Source organism: Orcinus orca, chromosome X, assembly GCF_937001465.1.
Source record: "Orcinus orca chromosome X, mOrcOrc1.1, whole genome shotgun sequence".
NCBI classification, from domain to species: domain Eukaryota; kingdom Metazoa; phylum Chordata; class Mammalia; order Artiodactyla; family Delphinidae; genus Orcinus; species Orcinus orca.
Window position 1 is genome coordinate 64,150,321 of NC_064580.1, and position 16,909 is coordinate 64,167,229.

The window sequence follows — 16,909 nt, forward strand, 5'->3', positions numbered from 1 at the left end:
TCTTTGTGACATACTTGTCTGGTTATGGTGTCAGGGTGATGGTGGCCTCGTTGAATGAGTTTGGGAGTGTTCCTCCCTCTGCTATATTTTGGAAGAGTTTGAGAAGGATAGGTGTTAGCTCTTCTCTAAATGTTTGATAGAATTCGCCTGTGAAGCCATCTGGTCCTGGGCTTTTCTTTGTTGGAAGATTTTTAATCACAGTTTCAATTTCAGTGCTTGTGATTGGTCTGTTCATATTTTCTATTTCTTCCTGATTCAGTCTTGGCAGGTTGTGCATTTCTAAGAATTTGTCCATTTCTTCCAGATTGTCCATTTTATTGGCATAGAGTTGCTTGTAGTAATCTCTCATGATCTCTTTTATCTCTGCAGTGTCAGTTGTTACCTCTCCTTTTTCATTTCTAATTCTATTGATTTGAGTCTTCTCCCTTTTTTTCTTAATGAGTCTGGCTAGTGGTTTATCTATTTTGTTTATCTTCTCAAAGAACCAGCTTTTAGTTTTATTGATCTTTGCTATTGTTTCCTTCATTTCTTTTTCATTTATTTCTGATCTGATTTTTATGATTTCTTTCCTTCTGCTAGCTTTGGGGTTTTTTTGTTCTTCTTTCTCTAATTGCTTGAGGTGCAAGGTTAGGTTGTTTATTCGAGATGTTTCCTGCTTCTTAAGGTGGGCTTGTATTGCTATAAACTTCCCCCTTAGAACTGCTTTTGCTGCATCCCACAGGTTTTGGGTCGTTGTGTCTCCATTGTCATTTGTTTCTAGGTATTTTTTGATTTCCTCTTTGATTTCTTCAGTGATCTCTTCATTATTAAGTAGTGTATTGTTTAGCCTCCATGTGTTTGTATTTTTTACAGATCTTTTCCTGTAATTGATATCTACTCTCATGGCGTTGTGGTCAGAAAAGATACTTGATACAATTTCAATTTTCTTAAATTTACCAAGGCTTGATTTGTGACCTAAGATATGATCTATCCTGGAGAATGTTCCATGAGCACTTGAGAAAAATGTGTATTCTGCTGTTTTTGGATGGAGTGTCCTATAAATATCAATTAAGTCCATCTTGTTTAATGTATCATTTAAAGCTTGTGTTTCCTTATTTATTTTCATTTTGGATGATCTGTCCATGGGTGAAAGTGGGGTGTTTAAGTCCCCTACTATGAATGTGTTACTGTCGATTTCCCCTTTTATGGCTGTTAGTATTTGCCTTATGTATTGAGGTGCTCCTATGTTGGGTGCATAAATATTTACAATTGTTATATCTTCTTCTTGGATCGATCCCTTGATCATTATGTAGTGTCCTTCTTTGTCTCTTTTAATAGTCCTTATTTTAAAGTCTATTTTGTCTGATATGAGAATTGCTACTCCAGCTTTCTTTTGGCTTCTATTTGCATGGAATATCTTTTTCCATCCCCTTACTTTCAGTCTGTATGTGTCTCTAGGTCTGAAGTGGGTCTCTTGTAGACAGCATATATAAGGGTCTTGTTTTTGTATCCATTCAGCTAATCTGTGTCTTTTGGTGGGAGCATTTAGTCCATTTACATGTAAGGTAATTATCGATATGTATGTTCCTATTCCCATTTTCTAAATTGTTTTGGGTTCGTTATTATAGGTCTTTTCCTTCTCTTGTGTTTCTTGCCTAGAGAAGATCCTTTAGCATTTGTTGTAAAGCTGGTTTGGTGGTGCTGAACTCTCTCAGCTTTTGCTTGTCTGTAAAGGTTTTAATTTCTCCATCAAATCTGAATGAGATCCTTGCTGGGTAGAGTAGTCTTGGCTGCATGTTTTTCTCCTTCATCACTTTCAGTATGTCCTGCCACTCCCTTCTGGCTTGTAGGGTTTCTGCTGAGAGATCAGCTGTTAACCTTATGGGGATTCCCTTATGTGTTATTTGTTGTTTTTCCCTTGCTGCTTTTAATATGCTTTCTTTGTATTTAATTTTTGACAGTTTGATTAATATGTGTCTTGGCATATTTCTCCTTGTATTTATCTTGTATGGGACTCTCTGTGCTTCCTGGACTTGATTAACTATTTCCTTTCCCATATTAGGGAAGTTTTCAACTATAATCTCTTCAAATATTTTCTCAGTCCCTTTCTTTTTCTCTTCTTCTTCTGGAACCCCTATAATTCGAATGTTGGTGCGTTTAATGTTGTCCCAGAGGTCTCTGAGACTGTCCTCAGTTCTTTTCATTCTTTTTTCTTTATTCTGCTCTGCAGTAGTTATTTCCACTATTTTATCTTCCAGGTCACTTATCCGTTCTTCTGCCTCAGTTATTCTGCTATTGATCCCATGTAGAGTACTTTTAATTTCATTTATTGTGTTGTTCATCGTTGCTTGTTTCATCTTTAGTTCTTCTAGGTCCTTGTTAACTGATTCTTGCATTTTGTCCAATCTATTGTCCATTCTATCTCCAAGATTTCGGATCAACCTTACTATCATTATTCTGAATTCTCTTTCAGGTAGACTGCCTATTTCCTCTTCATTTGTTAGGTCTGGTGCATTTTTATCTTGCTCCTTTATCTGCTGTGTGTTTTTCTGTCTTCTCATTTTGCTTATCTTACTGTGTTTGGGGTCTCCTTTTTGCAGGCTGCAGGTTTGTAGTTCCTCCTGTTTTTGATGTCTGTCTCCAGTGGCTAAGGTTGGTTCAGTGGGTTGTGTAGGCTTCCTGGTGGAGGGGGCTAGTGCCTGTGTTGTGGTGGATGAGGCTGGATCTTGTCTCTCTAGTGGGCAGGTTCACGTCTGGTGGTGTGTTTGGGGGTGTCTGTGGCCTTATTATGATTTTAGGCAGCCTCTCTGCTAATGGGTGGGGTTGTGTTCCTGTTTTGCTAGTTGTTTGGCATAGGTTTTCCAGCACTGTGGCTTGCTGGTCGTTGAGTGAAGCTGGGTGCTGCTGTTAAGATGGAGGTCTCTGGGAGATTTTCGCCGTTTGATATTATGTGGAGCTGGGAGGTCTCTTGTTGATCAGTGTCCTGAAGTTGGCTGTCCTACCTCAGAGGCAGAGCCCTGCCTCCTGGCTGGAGCACCAAAAGCTTTTCATCCACAGGCTCAGGATAAAAGGGAGAAAAAGTAGAGGGAATTAGTAGAAGTATGAGGAAAGAAAGAAGGAAAGGAGGGTAGGAAGGAAGGAAGAAAGAAAGAAAGAAGCAAAGAAGGAAAGAAGGCAAGAAGGAAAGAAAGGAGGGAGGGAGGGAGGGAGGGAGGAAGGAAGGAGGGAAAGAAGGAAAAAAGACAGAAAGAAAGAAGATATAGTAAAAATAAAATAAAGTATAATAAAGTTATTGAATTAAAAACTTCTTATTTAGAAAAAAAAAAAAAGGGACGGAAAGAACCTTAGGACAAATGTTGGAAGCAAAGCTATACAGACAAAATCTTACACAGAAGCATACACATACACCCTCACTAAAAGAGGTAAATGGGGAAAAATCCTAAATCTTGCTGTCAGAGACCACCTCCTCAATTTGGGATGATTCGTTGTCTAAAGGAGGGAAGGAAGGACGGAAAGAAAGAAAGAAAGAATGAAGGTAAAGTATAATAAGGTTATTAAAATTAATTATTAAGAAAAAAAGTTAAAAAAAAAACATGGACGGATAGAACCCTAGGACAAATGGTGGAAGCAAGACTATACAGACAAGATCTAACACAGAAGCATACACATACACATTCACAAAAAGAGGAAAGGGGAAAAAATCATAGATCTTGCTCCTAAAGTCCACTTCCTTAATTTGGGATGATTGGTTGTCTATTCAGGTATTCCACAGATGCAGGGTACATCAAGTTGATTGTGGAGCTTTAATCTGCTGCTTCTGAGGCTGCTGGGAGAGATTTCCCTTTCTCTTCTTTGTTCTCACAGCTCCCAGGGCTAAGCTTTGGATTTGGCCCTGCCACTGCGTGTAGATCGCTGGAGGGCGTCTGTTTTTTGCTCAGACAGGATGGGGTTAAAAGAGCCGCTGATTGGGGGCTCTGGCGCACTCAGGCCGGCGGGGACGGAGGGGCACAGAGTGCGGGGCGGGCCTGCGGTGGCAAAGGCCGGCGTGACTTTGCACCAGCCTGAGGCGCGCTGTGCGCTCTCCCGGGGAAGTTGTCCCTGGATCCCGGGAACTCGGCAGTGGCGGGCTGCACAGGCTCCACGGAAGAGGGGTGTGGAGAGTGACCTGTGCTCGCACACAGGCCCCTCAGTGGCGGCAGCAGCAGCCTTAACGTCTCCCGTCCGCCTCTGGGGTCCGCGCTTTTAGCCGCGGCTCGCGCCCGTCTCTGGATTCCGCGCTTTCAGCCGCGGCTCGCGCCCGTCTCTGGATTCCGCGCTTTCAGCCGCGGCTCGCGCCCGTCTCTGGGGTCCGCGCTTTCAGCCGCGGCTCGCGCCCGTCTCTGGGGTTCGCGCTTTTAGCCGCGGCTCATGCCCGTCTCTGGAGTTCCTTTAAGCAGCGTTCTTAAACCCCTCTCCTCACGCCCCAGGAAACAAAGAGGGAAGGAAAAGTCTCCTGCCTCTTCTGCAGGTGCAGGCTTTTCCCCGGACTCCCTCCCGGCTAGCTGTGGTGCACTAACCCCTTCAGGCTATGTTCAAGCCGCCAACCCCAGTCCTCTCCCTGCGCTCCGGCCTCAGCTCGCAGCCCCGCCCGCCCCGGCGGGTGAGCAGACAAGCCTCTCGGGCTGGTGAGTGCTGGTCGGCACCGATCCTCTGTGCGGGAATCTCCCCGCTTTGCCCTCCACACCCGTTGCTGTGCACTCCTCCGCAGCTTCGAAGCTCCCCCCTCCGCCTCCCGCAGTCTCCGCCCGCGAAGGGGCTTCCTAGAGTGTGGAAACTTTTCCTCCTTCACAGCTCCCTCCCACTGGTGCAGGTGCCGTCCCTATTCTTTTGTCTCTGTTTTTTCTTTTGCCCTACCCAGGTACGTGGGGAGTTTCTTGCCTTTTGGGAGGTCTGAGGTCTTCTGCCAGCCTTCAGTAGGTGTTCTGTAGGAGTTGTTCCACGTGTAGATGTATTTCTGGTGTATCTGTGGGGAGGAAGGTGATCTCCGCGTCTTACTCTTCCGCCATCTTCCGCCTTCCCAGGACTCCACTCTTGAAGAACACACACAGATTTGCTGGCTCCCAGTCCCAGCATGGATATCATAGATTGAAAAGCTGCCTGGTGCTCTTGCCAGCCTGCCAGCACTGCCTCAGCATGCCTCACAGCCTGCACCAGGCTACCACTCCAGCCCCTCCTGCTTTAGCACTCCTCCCTGTTAAGATGGAGGCCACTATTGCCAATGCACATGCACTCACTGGGGAAGGAGCAGAGCCAGCTTGGGCCATAGCCTTGCCCCTAGCTAGGGTGGAGACTGCCAATGCCAGTGTGCACATACACCAGGGAAGGAGCAGAGCCTGCTCAGTAGTGTGGCCCCAACCCCTCTGGCCCCAACACTGCCTCTAACAAAGACACACACACCAGGGAAAAAGTGAAACCTAAGCCTTCAGGCCCCAGTCACAACTCCAATATGGCAGTGACCACCATTGAGCCTAGGAGAATCCCCAATTCACACTTGGCTCTGTCTCTGGCCCCTCTGATTCCAGCCCTATCTCCCACTAAGGCCAGTGTACCCAGGGAGAAGATGTAGCCCATGATCACCTCAAGTCCAGCTCTCCCAATAAGCCACTAAGCACTTGTAGACTGCACAGGGATGCCTCCACACAAAGATATGCCTTTAAGACCAGAATAGGTAACTATTTCACCTAATTTCACAGCGACAAACAGAAAAACTTAAACAAAATGAGAAAACAGAGAAATAGGTTTCAAATGAAAGAACAAGATAAAAGCTCAGGAAAAAACCCTAATGTAACAGAGGAAAATAATTTACCTGAAAAATACTTCAAAGCAATAGTCATAAAAATGCTAAGTGAACTCAGGCAAATAATAGATGAACACAAAGAGAACTTTAACAAAGAACTAGAAAATACAAAAAAGAAGCAGTGAAAGCAGAAGAATACAATAACTGAAAAGAAAGATACACTGAAAAGAAAGATTCCCAACTTCTTTGCAGCTGGGCTTGACCATACAACAGAGTTCAATTTCTGACGACTGACAGGCCTCCTCCAACATCACGCTGGCAGGGGAAGATGCTGCTATGTTCCCAGTTCAATCTCTTTTGATACCGCTAGGAGGAGGAAAAGGCACTTCATTATAGCTGGGTATTTTTTTATATCCTCTTTGATTTCTTGAGTGATCCATTGGTTGCCGTGTGGATGAAAGGCTTTTGGTGCTGCGGCCAGGAGTCAGTGCTGTGCCTCTGCGGTGGGAGAGCCAATTTCAGGACACTGGTCAACAAGAGACCTCCCAGCTCCATGTAGTACCAAATGGTGAAAATCTCCCAGAGATCTCCATCTCAACACCAGCACCCAGTTTCACTCAACGACCAACAAGCTACAGTGCTGGACATCCTATGCAAAACAACTAGCAACACAGGAACACAACCCCACCCATTAGCAGAGAGGCTGCCTAAAATCATAATAAGTCCACAGACACCCAAAAACACACCACCAGACGTGGACCTGCCCACCAGAAAGACAAGATGCAGCCTCATCCACCAAAACACAGGCACTAGTCCCCTCCACCAGGAAGCCTACACAACCCACTGAACCAACCTTAGCCACTGGGGACAGACACCAAAAACAACGGGAATTACGAACCTGCAGCCTGCAAAAAGGAGACCTCAAACACAGTAAGATAAGCAAAATGAGAAGACAGAAAAACACACAGCAGATGAAGGAGCAAGATAAAAACCCACCTGACCTAACAAATGAAGAGGAAATAGGCAGTCTACCTGAAAAAGAATTCAGAATAAGGATAGTAAAGATAATCCAAAATCTTGGAAATAGAATAGACAGAATGCAAGAAACATTTAACAAGGACCTAGAAGAACTAAAAATGAAACAAATACTGATGAACAACACAATAAATGAAATGAAAAATACTTTAGATGGGATCAATAGCAGAATAACTGAGGCAGAAGAACGGATAAGTGACCTGGAAGATAAAATAGTGGAAATAACTACTGCAGAGCAAAATAAAGAAAAAAGAATGAAAAGAACTGAGGAGAGTCTCAGAGACCTCTGGGAAAACACTAAATGCACCAACATTCGAATTATAGGGGTTCCAGAAGAAGAAGAGAAAAAGAAAGGGACTGAGAAAATATTTGAAGAGATTAATAGTTGAAAGCTTCCCTAATATGGGAAAGGAAATAGTTAATCAAGTCCAGGAAGCACAGAGAGTCCCATATAGGATAAATCCAAGGAGAAACATGCCAAGACACATATTAATCACACTGTCAAAAATTAAATAAAAGAAAACATATTAAAAGCAGCAAGGGAAAAACAACAAATAACACCAAAGGGAATCCCCATAAGGTTAAGAGCTGATCTTTCAGCAGAAACTCTGCAAGCCAGAAGGGAGTGGAAGGACATATTTTCAGTGATGAAAGAGAAAAACATACAAGAAAGATTATTCTACCCAGCAAGGATCTCATTCAGATTTGATGGAGAAATTAAAAGCTTTACAGACAAGCAAAAGCTGAGAGAGTTCAGCACCACCAAACCAGCTCAACAACAACTGCTAAAGGAACTCCTCTAGGCAAGAAACACAAGAGAAGGAAAAGACCTACAATAACGAACCCAAAACAATTAAGAAAATGGAAAGAGGAACATAAATTTTGATAATTACCTTAAATGTAAATGGAATAAATGCTCCCACCAAAAGACACAGATTGGCTGAATGGATACAAAAACAAGACCCATATATTTGCTGTCTACAAGAGACCCACTTCAGACCTAGAGAAACATACAGACTGAAACTAAGGGGATGGTAAAAGATATTCCATGCAAATGGAAAGCAAAAGAAAGCTGGAGTAGCAATTCTCATATCAGACAAAATAGACTTTAAAATAAAGACTATTACAACAGACAAAGAAGGACACTACATAATGATCAAGAGATCGATCCAAGAAGAAGATATAACAATTGTAAATATTTATGCACCCAACATAGGAACACCACAATACATAAGGCAAATACTAACAGGCATAAAAGGGGAAATTGACAGTAACACATTCATAGTAGGGGACTTTAACACCCCACTTTCACCAATGGACAGAGCATCCAAAATGAAAATAAATAAGGAAACATAAGCTTTAGATAATATATTAAAAAAGATGGACTTAATTGATATTTCTAGGACATTCCAACCAAAAACAACAGAATACACATTTTTCTCAAGTGCTCATGGAACATTCTCCAGGATAGATCATATCTTGGGTCACAAATCAAGCCTTGGTAAATTTAAGAAAATTGAAATTGTATCAAATATCTTTTCCAACGACAATGTTATGAGACTAGATATCAATTACAGGAAAAGATCTGTACAAAATACAAACACATGGAGGTTAAACAATACACTACTTAATAACGAACTGATCACTGAAGAAATCAAAGAGGAGATCAAAAAATACCTAGAAACAAATGACAATGGAGAAACAACGACCCAAAATCTATTGAATGCAGCAAAAGCAGTTCTAAGAGGGAAGTTTATAGCAATACAATACTACCTTAAGAAACAAGAAACATCTTGAATAAACAACCTAAACTTGCTCCTAAAGCAATTAGACAAAGAAGAACAAAGAGAAGCCAAAGTTAGCAGAAGGAAAGATATCATAAAAATCAGATCAGAAATAAATGAAAAGAAATGAAGGAAACGATAGCAATGATCGAAAAAACTAAAAGCTGGTTCTTTGTGAAGATAAACAAAATTGATAAACCATTAGGCAGACTCATTCAAAAAAAAAGGGAAAAGACTCAAATCATATGATCATCTCAATAGATGCAGAGAAAGCTTTCAACAAAATTCAACACCCATTTATGACAAAAACCCTGCAGAAAGTAGGCACAGAGGGAACTTTCCTCAACATAATAAAGGCCACATATGACAAACCTACAGCCAACGTCATCCTCAATGGTGAAAAACTGAAAGCGTTTCCACTAAGATAAGGAACAAGACAAGGTAGCCCACTCTCACCACTCTTATTCAACATAGTTTTGGAAGTTTTATCCACAGCAATTAGAGAAGAAAAGGAAATAAAAGGAATCCAAATTGGTAAAGAAGAAGTAAAGCTGTCATTGTTTGCAGATGACATGATACTATACATAGAGAATCCTAAAGATGTTACCCAAAATCTACTAGAGCTAATCAATGAATTTGGTAAAGTAGCAGGATACAAAATTAATGCACAGAAATCTCTGGCATTCCTATACACTAATGATGAAAAATCTGAAAGTGAAATCAAGAAAACACTCCCATTTACCATTGCAACAAAAAGAATAAAATATCTAGGAATAAACCTACCTAAGGAGACAAAAGACCTGTATGCAGAAAATTATAAGACACTGATGCAAGAAATTAAAGGTGATACAAATAGATGGGGAGATTTATCAAGTTATTAGATTCGAAGAATCAACATTGTGAAAATGACTCTACTACCCAAAGCAATCTACAGATTCAATGCAATCCCTATCAAACTACCACTGGCATTTTTCACAGAACTAGGACAAAAAATTTCACAATTTGTATGGAAACACAAAGGACCCCAAATAGCCAAAGCAATCTTGAGAACAAAAAACGGAGCTGGAGGAATCAGGCTCCCTGACTTCAGACTATACTACAAAAGTACAGTAATCAAGACAGTATGGTACTGGCACAAAAACAGAAAGATAGATCAATGGAACAGGATAGAAAGCCCAGAGATAATCCCACGCACATATTGTCACCTTATCTTTGATAAAGGTGGCAGGGATGTACAGTGGAGAAAGGACAGCCTCTTCAATAAGTGGTGTTGGGAAAACTGGACAGGTACATGTAAAAGTATGAGATTAAATCACTCCCTAACACCATACACAAAAATAAGCTCAAAATGGATTAAAGACCTAAAGGTAAGCCCAGAAACTATCAAACTCTTAGAGGAAGACATAGGCAGGACACTCTATGACATAAATCACAGCAAGATGCTTTTTGACCCACCTCCTAGAGAAATGGAAATAAAAACAAAAATAAACAAATGAGACCTAATGAAACTTCAAAGCTTCTGCACAGCAAAGGAAACCATAAACAAGACCAAAAGACAACCCTCAGAATGGGAGAAAATATTTGCAGATGAAGCAACTGAGAAAGGATTAATCTCCAAAATTTATAAGCAGCTCATGCAGCTTAATAACAAAAAACAAACAACCTAATCCAAAAATGGGCAGAAGACCTAAATAGGCATTTCTCTGAAGAAGATATACAGACTGCCAACAAACACATGAAAGAATGCTCAACATCACTAATCATTAGAGAAATGCAATCAAAACTACAATGTGATATCATCTCACACCAGTCAGAATGGCCATCATCAAAAAATCTAGAAACAATAAATGCTGGAGAGGGTGTGGAGAAAAGGGAACCCTCTTGCACTGTTGGTGGGAATGTAAATTGATACAGCCACTGTGGAGAACAGTACGGAGGTTCCTTAAAAAATTACAAATAGGGCTTCCCTGGTGGAGTGGTGGTTGGGAGTCCGCCTGCTGGTGCAGGGGACGCGGGTTCGTGCCCCGGTCCAGGAGGATCCCACGTGCCGCGGAGTGTCTGGGCCCGCGAGCCGTGGCCGCTGAGCCTGCGCGTCCAAAGCCTGTGCTCCGCAACGGGAGAGGCCACAACAGCGAGAGGCCCGCGTAACGCAAAAAAAAAAAAAAAAAATTACAAATAGAAGTACCATATGACACAGCAATCCCACTACTGGGCATATACCCTGAGAAAACCAAAATTCAAAAAGAGTCATGTACCAAAATATTCATTTCAGCTCTATTTACAATAGCCCAGAGATGGAAACCACCTAAGTGTCCATAATCGGATGAATGGATAAAGAATATGTGGCACATATATACAGTGGAATATTACTCAGCCATAAAAAGAAATGAAATTGAGCTATTAGTAATGAGGTGGATAGACCTAGAGTCTGTCATACAGAGTGAAGTAAGTCAGACAGAGAGACAAATACTGTATGCTAACACATATATATGTAATTTAAGGAAAAAAATGTCATGAAGAACCTAGGGGTAAGACAGGAATAAAGACACAGATCTACTAGATAATGGACTTGAGGATATGGGGAGGAGGAAGGGTAAGCTGTGACAAAGCGAGAGAGAGGCATGGACATATATACCCTACCAAGTGTAAGGTAGATAGCTAGTGGGAAGCAGCCGCATAGCACAGGGAGATCAGTTTGGTGCTTTGGACCGTCTGGAGGGGTGGGATAGGGAGGGTGGGAGGGAGGGAGATGCAAGAGGGAAGAGAGATGGGAACATATGTATATATATAACTGATTCATTTTGTTGTAATGCAGAAACTAACACACCATTGTAAAGCAATTATACTCCAATAAAGATGTTAAAAAAAAAAAGATACACTAGAAGGAATTAAAAGCAGATTAGGTGATACAGAAGAACACACAAGTGATCCAAAAGATAGAAAAGTGGAAATCACCCAATCAGAACAACAAAAAAGAAAAGCAATTTTTTAAAAATAAGGATAGTTTAAGGGATCTCTGTGACAACATCAAACATATTAACACTCATATTATAAGGGTACCAGAAGGAGAAGAGAGAGTGAAAGGGGCAGAAAATGTATTTGATGAAATTATGGCTGAAAACTTCCTGAACCTGAAGAAGGAAACAGAAACCCAGGTTCAGGAAGTACAGAAAGTCCAAAACAAAATGAACCCAAAGAGACTCACACAATATATATCAAAATTAAAAAGGCAAATGTTAAAGAAGGAATTTTAAAAGCATCAAGAGAATATAGCCATATACAAGGGAAACTTCATAAGGTTATCAGCTGATTTTTCTGCAGGAACTTTGTAGGCAAGAAGGGAGTGCCATGATATATTTAAAGTGCTGAAAGGGAAAAACCTATAAACTGTGTTACTCTATCCATCAGAGTTATCATTTGGAATTGAATGAAAGATAAAGAGCTTTTCAGATAAGCAAAATGTAAAAGTGTTCATCAATACTAAACCAACCTTACAAGAAGTGTTAAAGGGTCTTCTTTAAGTGAAAAAGAGAAGGCTACAACAAAAAATAAGAAGTTATAGGAAAGAAAAAATCCCACAGGTAAAAGTAAATATGTAGTAAGTACTGTGGATCAAGCACTTAAATAAGCTAGCACAAATGTTAAAGGACAAAAATTATAAAATCAAATGTGACTACAGTAAACAGTGGATAGACATGAATTTGTAAAATATGACATCAAAAACACAAAACATGGGGGAAAGGAGTAAAACATGTAGATCTTTTAGAATGCATTTGAACTTAACTGACTATAAGTTAAAAAGAAGTAGATATACTTACAAGTCAACTATATGAACTCCATGATAGCCACAAATCAAAAACCTACATTAGATACATCAAAATTAGCAAGAAAGGAACTCAAACATAACAATAAAGAAAATGATCGGAGCACAGGGAGATCAGCGCAGTGCTTTGTGACCACTTAGAGGGGTGGGATAGGGAGGGTGGGAGGGAGAAGCAAGAGGGAGGGCATATAGGGATATATGTATACATATAGCTGATTCACTTTGCTATACAGCAGAAACTAACACAACATTGGAAAGCATTTATGCTCCAATAAAGACGTTAAAAAAAAAAAGAAAAAAATAGAAAATGATCAGGACCTCCCTGGTGGTCCAGTGGTTAAGACTCCATGCTCCCAATGCAGGAGGCCTGAGTTTGATCCCTGGTCAGGAAACTAGATCCCGCATGCCACAACTAAATATGCCACATGCCACAACTACAACCTGGTGTAGCCAGATAAATAAACAAACAAACAAATAAATAAACATTTTTTAAAAAAGAAGAAAAATCATCAAACTGCAAAGGAAGAAAATAAATGAAAAAGAAAAAAATAGAGGGGATGGGCCAAACAACCAGAATACAAGTAACAAAATTGCAATAAGTACATACCTATCGATAATCACTTTAAATGTCAATGTACTAAATGCTCCAATCAAAAACATAGGGTGACTGAAAGTGAGGGGATGGAAAAAGATATTCTGTGCAAATGACAATGAAAAGAAAGCTGGGGTAGCAAAACTCATATCAGACAAAATAGACTTTAAAATAAAGTCTATAATAATAGACAAAGAAGGGCATTATATAATGATAGCAAGATTAATACAAGAAGGGGATATAATAATCATATACATATATGTACCTAATAAACGAGCACCCAAATAAAGAAAGCAAATGTTAACAGACATAAGTGGAGAAACTGACAATAATGCAATAATAGTAGGGGACTTTAACACCCGATTCACATCAATGGACAGATCATCTAGGCAGAAAATCAATAAGTAAACAGTAACCTTAAATGACACATTAGACCACCTACACTTAAAAAAGATCTACAGAGCATTCCGCCCAAAACAGCAGAATACACATTCATTTTAAGTGCACATAGAATGTTCTCCTTCTGCAAGACATCATATACTAGGCCACAAAACAAGTTTCAACAAATTCAAGAGGATAGAAATTATGTCAAGCATCATTTCCAACCACAATGGTATATGAGACTACAAAAAAATTACAGGAAGAAATATGGGAATACATAATCATGTGTAGATTAAACAATATGCCACTGAAAAACCCAATGAGTCAATGAAGAAGTCAAAGAGGAAATCAGAAAATACGTTGAGACAAATGAAAATAAAAACATAACTTTCCAAAATTTATGGGATGCAGCAAAAGCAGTATTAAGAGGGAAGTTTATAGTGATACAGGCCTATGTCAAGAAACAAGAAATATCTCAAATAAACATCTAACCTACCATCTAAAGGATTTAGAAAAACAAGAACAAACAAAGTCCAAAGTCAGCAGAAGGAGGGAAATAATAAGGATCAGAGCAAAAATAAATAGAACAGAAGCAAAAAAAATAGAAAAGATCAAAGAAACCAAGAGCTGTTTTTTTGAAAAGATAAACAAAATTGAAAAACTTTTAGCTAGGCTCATTAAGAAAAAAGTGAGAGGACCCAAATAAACAAAATTAGAAATGAAAGAAGAGAAGTTACAGAAATACAAATAGTCATAAGACAATACTACAAACAGTTATACTCCAAAAAATTGGACAACGTAAAAAAAACTGGAAACATTCCTAGAAACATACAATCCTCCAAGACTGAATCAGGAAGAAACAAATAATCTGAAGAGACCAATTACTAATATTGAAGTTGAATCAGTAGTCAAAAAACTCCTAACACACAAAAGTCCAGGACCAGACAGCTTCACAGGGAAATCTACCAAACATAAAGAAGACTAAATTCAATTCTTCTCAAACTATTCCCAAAAACTGAAGATGAGGGAACACTCCCAAACTCATTCTATTAGTTCTGCTTTGCCCTGATACTAAAACCAGAAAAAGATACCCCCACCCCAAAAAAGAAAATTACAGGCCGATATAGATGCAAAAATCCTCAACAAAATATGAGTAAGTCAAATAAAATATACATTAAAAGGATAATATACAAAGATCAAGTGGGATTTATTCCAGTGATGCAAGGATGGTTCCACATTCACAAATGAATAATGTGATACACCACATTAAAAAAACAAAGAATAAAAATCACATGATCATCTCAATAAATCCAGAAAAAGCTTTTGACAAAATTCAACATCTATTTACAATAAAATCTCTCAACAAAGTGGGTATCAAGGGAATATATCTCAACATAATAAAACCATGAATGGCAAACCCACAGCTAACATCATACTTAACTGTGAAAAACCTAAAGATATTCCTCTAAGATCAAGAACAAGATAAGAATGTCCTCTATCATCATTTCTATTTAAGATAGTACTGGAAGACCTAGCCACAGCAATCAAACAAGAAAAGGAAATAAAAGGCATCAAAATTAGAAAGGAAGTTGTAAAACTGTCACTGTTTGCAGATGACATAATATTATATATAGAAAATCCTAAAGATTCCACCCAAAAACTATTAGAACTAATACATGAATTAAGTATATTTGCAGGATACAAGACTAATATAGAGAAATATGTTGCTTTTCTATACATTAATAATAACTATCAGAAAGAGAAAGCAAGAAAACAATCTCATTTAAATAGTATAAATAAAATAATGAGGGATAAATTCAACCAAGGAAGTGAAAGACCTATATTCTGAAAACTAAAAGACTTTGATGAAGGAAATAGAAGAAAATATAAATAAATGGAAAGATATCCCATTTTCATGAATTGGAAAAATTAATATTATTAAAATATCCATACTACTCAAAGCAATCTACCAATTTAATGCAATCCCTATCAAAATACCCATGACATTTTTCACAGAACTAAAACAAATAATCCTAATATTTATATGGAAACGCAAGTGACCCCAAATTGCCAAAGCAATCTTGAGAAAAAAGAACAAAGCTAGAGGTATCACGCTCCTTGACTTCAGAATATATTGATATTACAAAGTTACAGTAATCAAAACAATGTGGTACTGACCCAAAACCAAACAAATAGATCAATGTAACAGAACAGAGAGCCCAGAAATAAACCCATGCACATATGGTCAATTAATCTATAACAAATGAGGCAATAATATATAATGGGGAAATGACAGTCTTTCAATAAGTTGTTTGGGAAAACTTGACAGCTAAAAGCATGAAATTAGAGAATTTTCTCACACCATATATCAATACAAAACTAAACACAAAATGGATTAAAGACCTAAATGTAAGACCAGAAACTATAACTCCTACCTAGAAGAAAACATAGGTAGTACACTCTTTGACATAGGCCTTAGCAATATTTTTTTGGATCTATATCTTCAGGCAAGGGAAACAAAAGCAAAAATAAGCAAATGGGACCTAATCAAACTTTAAAACTTTTGCACAGTGAAGAAAACCATCAATAAAATGAAATGGCAACCTACTGTACTAACTGGGAGAAGATATTTGCAAATGATATAACCAATAAGTGGTAAATATCCAAAATATATAGAGCTCATACAACACAATATCCAAAAAACAAACAATCCAGTTTAAAAATGGGCAGAGGACCTGAATAGACATTTTTCCAAAGAAGACATACAAGTGACAGGAAAAGATACGGGCACATCAAAAGATGCTTGACATCACTAATCATCAGGGAAACACAAATCAAAATCACAATGAGATATCACCTCACACCTGTCAGAATGGCTATCATCAAAAAGGCAAGTAATAACAAGTGTTGGCAAAAATTAGAATAAAAGGGAACCCTAGTACACTGTCAGTGAGAATGTAAATTGGTACAGCCATTATGGAAAACAGTATGGATGTTCCTCAGAAAATTAAAAATAGAGCTACTATATGATCCAGCAATTCCACTCCTGGATGTATATCTGAAAAACACAAAAACACTAAGTCAAAAAGATATATGCACATCAATGTTCATAGCATCATTATTTACAATAGGCAAGATATGGAAGCAACCTAAGTGTTCAACAGATGAATGGATAAAGGAGATGGATATATATATATATGTATAATGGAATATTACTCAGCCATAAAAAGAATGAAATTTTCCATTTGCAACAACATGGAGGCTATTATGCTTAGTGAATTAAGTCAGACAGAGAAGAACAAATACTGTGTTTTCACTTATATGTGAAATCTAATAAGTAAAACAAAGGAACAATTATAACAAAACAGAAACAGACTCACAGATACAGAGGACAAACTAGTGGTTACCAGTGGGGAGAGTGGTAGGGGGAGGGGAAAGTTAGTAGAAGGGGATTAAAAGACAAAAACTACTAGGTATAAAATAAATAAGATACAAGGTTGTAATGTACAGCATTGGGACTATAGCCAACATTTTATAAT